The following is a 4,237-nucleotide window of genomic DNA, read 5'->3' as shown; positions in this document are numbered from 1 at the left end:
TTTTGCAGGTCCTTCAGGTTAATGGGAGATTGGACAGCACATTTTATCAGGTCCATTTCTGCTGTCACCAGCTGTGGATGGACGATCTTGAGGCTTGCATATTTTCTCAGAAGTGGTTCAATGCCTTTCTTCTCACACTTTATCACAGCATCACATGCCGCTGCAAGCTCCATGGCTTCACCTGAAAACCGTCTGTCCAACTCGGCCATCATATTGTCCAGCACAGGGAGATATAAATGACAGTAGATGGCGTGAGCCTCAAATTGTCCGTCTATTTCCTCATTCCTTTCATCTCGTTGGCGCTGCCCAAGTGTGGCCCCCACTACATACTGGTAAAGCGACAAAGGGGGTCTTGAACTTCTTTTTCGCTTTGCCATGGAGGGGGGGTCACTTTCTGCAGTGGCAACTGGCAAGGAGAGCTATCCAAACTTCTTCCCATTACTCCAGCTTGCACTGACACTGCCCATTGGATCAGCGTACATCAGAGAGTAAGTTTCTCAGCAAATGAGGACGGATCAGAAACTGGCTCAGAACTACAATGATCCAGGAGAGATTTTCTGATCTGGCCCTGCTGCACATTGAGGGAGATTTGACTGCAAAACTGTCAGTTGAGAAGATAGTGTACATCTATGCCAGCCGGAAAAAGAGGCGCCTGATGCTGCACTAGGTAAGCCATTCATTCTAAATTTATTTCGTTTTTGTTGAGCTTAAAATGCGTAATTGCGCAGCATCTGCATCCGGGGATAGCCAGCTGCAGTAAGCAGCAGACACCGCTCCACGCTCAAACCAAAATCCTCCAAATCCTCCCGTTTGCGTTGTGCTCACATGCTTCGGTCCTGCTAGCGGCCGCTGCTGACAGTTGTGGGGCAGAGACGCTGAATGCATGGAGATCATAATCACTAGATGACGGTGAACAAAAGTCATTACTTTGTTGGTTGGCTTTGTTTTCATCGCTGAAATTAGGTCAAAATGTGATAAAACTGCTGTGCTTATATCCTACAGTTATTAGTTAGTATGCCTATACAGTTCATTAAAAAGTGTGTGAGCATTGGGGAACATTGATCCTACAGACCTCTGTGTTATAGCCTAATTATAGCAGCAGTATGTGCCGCAGCAGCCGTTTTATTTTGCGGCGAGTTCCGCTGCCATAGTAATTTCATCTATTGGGCATATTAGTTATGAAAACACACCTGCAGTAGCCTGTAGGCTATCCTGATCAATTTTCATGTATGAATCCTTGTGTTGCAGCCTATAGCTATACATTACATTTGTAGTTATTTTTTGGCACCCCCAACCTTAAAGTTCAAACTTCGCCCATGATTATGACTCCTTCCAATATTCGTTTTTATTATCCATATCCATTTTTTCCCTATTCTTAACCGTGACGATCTTGTTTGAACCTCTATCAAGATTGAACCTGATACTTATTGTAACCTAATCCATGATCTTTCCTTGACCTTAAACTATCCATACCCTAACAATGGATGTGTCTAATCAGAAGCTTAATTGGCTCGGCATCAGGGTCCGTGTCCACATAGAGCCTTTTTCTGAGCGCTTGTTTGTGGGGCTGCTACGAACACTTAAAGTTGAAAATATTTAAACTCTTCAGAAAAGCACTGGTGACATCACTGTAGAAACTGGAGGAGAAGTTTGTTTTTGAAAACGTCTTTCAGACAAAACCATCATAACAAAGACCAAAGAAAACCATTTGTTTCAGCAGATCAGCCGGCCAGACCTTGGATTTTTAGCAAGCGCTAATGTGGGATAGTTTGGAAGCCTAGTTGGCTACAGTCTGTGCATCTGCCATTCCACTGTATAATCTGAACATCCCTAAACCATTATAGCACTTGAGAGGACTGTGTGCAGTATAGAGGTCGAAACTTTGATGTGCAGTATTTTAGTGCTCTATATAGGCATATCTCTTCTATTACCAGATGAAGTTTTCCAAACATGGTTTTCTGTCCTGAAGCCTATCTGCATCTTCAAAGACCTAATCATAACCTTCCTTTGCTGTGTTTATTTCTGTCCGCTCAACCTTTAATTACCAAACTGGAAATCAATCTCTTGCAGGTCTTTCATTTGTTAGTGTTTGACCATGGAAATTATTATCTGCTTTTAGCCACCAATAAAATCTCACCACATTGTTCAAAAGGAATCATGTGGACTGAGCTGTCTCCACTGTCCATTCTGACAGAAACTGTGTTATAGAAGAATATTAATGTCTGGAGCAATTTTGGTTATTGTGTCACCTAATTTTCTTCTCCTAACACTCAGTCTAAAAATAAATTAGACTTAATTACAAGGCATGTCTGCATATCTAAGCTTGCTATATAAGAAAAACGACCCAGTCCTTTAAGTGTCTCAACTTAATAATGCTCCGTAGGAATCTGCCTTTAACAAACACGTTCAGAACTGACTGCATGAACAAAAGTAATTGAATTTAGTGCAAACATAGCCCTTAAGCTCTGCCCAGCCCGTGCACCAAGTCTTAAGAACTGATTGTGCTGTGTACACTTTCCCTTTCAAGCCCTTACACCTGTGGCTTTGTCTGCCTGGCTCTGATAACGCTGCACCTGTTTAATAAGTTATTTTAAGTAGGGTAAACAATAATCACGGAACACCTCATCATTATGCCATGAGCACGGTTATTAGAGCGCTTATGTGTGTTTTTAGTTTCAGTTCAAAGGCACATAACTCTTTATACAGCTGCAAAAGCTAAAAAAAACAATGTTTCTATTTGAAGTTGGACTGGGCAAGCTTTTCATATTAATGATTGCAGTGGTTAAAAGCCATGTTTGGCTTTCAATACAGAAAGTATAGTGATCTTTTTAAAGAGGAGCAGAGAGTAAAGTTCAATGTAAAGTTTTATGTAAAACGGTATAATCATGCTTAGTCTGAGCTCAGGGCTCCAACAACACTATTCCCTTTAAATGAGATGCAAGGTATTCAGCCTGATGCCAAACAGAAAATGGCTTCCTTTCTGCCCGTGAAAACAGTGCTGAGGATATCCATGAATGTAACGTAGCTAAGATTGTAAATGTAGGTGAGCCTGTGGGATAAAATGCTTTTAATCCCGTCAAGGTCGATTACATTGACAACATTGCCTGTTTTACTGTGGGTAGTTGCTGTAAAAACTGCAATTTAAATAAAGCTAATTCACTCGTTTTATCTTTCATTAAGCTGAAAAACGTTCCAATCAGCCAGTTATCTTACATTGCCCATTATGAGAGGGGGAAGACACGGATCTCATTTTCTACATACATCTGGACCCAGCTCTCCTCCTCCGTCTCTTTAGTTTACCTTGCTTCCTCTCCTCTGGGTCCTTCTCCAGATTTCACTGGGAATAGCAATTGTTCCGACAACCATGCTAGCAGCATTTAGTGATATTACCTTCTCCCTGGTGTAAACAAGAGAGCCAATACGAAATGATCTACAAGAGGGCACAGCTTAATAGGTCAGTAATAGATAGACCCTCCAGAAAAACGCGATTCTACGATCGCAGAATTTACCGCATAATCAGCAAAATGGCGCAGATTTTTAAAAGGCCGCATATTTATCAAAAGGCCGCATAATCCCCGCATTTTTCCACACAAAGTTGAGAAGAAAAAAAAGTTAACTCGTCTTGACGTGACGTCATCAGCTCGCGCATCACAGAATGTAAACAACACTGTATAGAGTGAACGTGTGGAGCTCACACGATAGAGAAAACACCAAGATGAAAAAATCTAATCCATCTCATTTACCGACAAACATTTCTACTAAAGACCGGGCAAAAAGTGAGGGGAAACTATTCTGCACCCCGTGCAACTGTGTGTTGGAGCATAAGAGAACATCGGTTGGAGCATAAGAGAAAATCGACGGTGAGCATAAACCTCCAAAACCCATTCGAGGGCTACAAGAAACGAAGTGAGTAGCCTACAAGATTGAAGCTGCCTGGTCAGATAACGAACGAGTAAATGAAAACAGAATGAGGCGGAGAAGTGTGTGTGTGTGTGTGTGGGTGTGTGTGTGTGTGTGTGAGATTAAAATAGCCCAATTGTTTTTACAATAAATAAACATTGAATGTGTTTAATTGAATAGTAAAGGGGGGACGACGACTGTTGTCACAAACACAACACACAGTCACCTGAGCTGCTGAGTAGCTGAGGTGATTATCTCAGTAATTGGTCCGAGGCGGTCAACAAAAAGGTTTCTTAGTCCTCTGAGGAGAGAAACTTTGGCCTGTTAGCAAACACAT

The sequence above is a fragment of the Notothenia coriiceps genome, unplaced genomic scaffold (genome assembly GCF_000735185.1).
Source record: "Notothenia coriiceps isolate Sejong01 unplaced genomic scaffold, NC01 NC01_scaffold00024667, whole genome shotgun sequence".
Classification (NCBI taxonomy): domain Eukaryota; kingdom Metazoa; phylum Chordata; class Actinopteri; order Perciformes; family Nototheniidae; genus Notothenia; species Notothenia coriiceps.
This window is presented reverse-complemented; position numbering follows the sequence as displayed.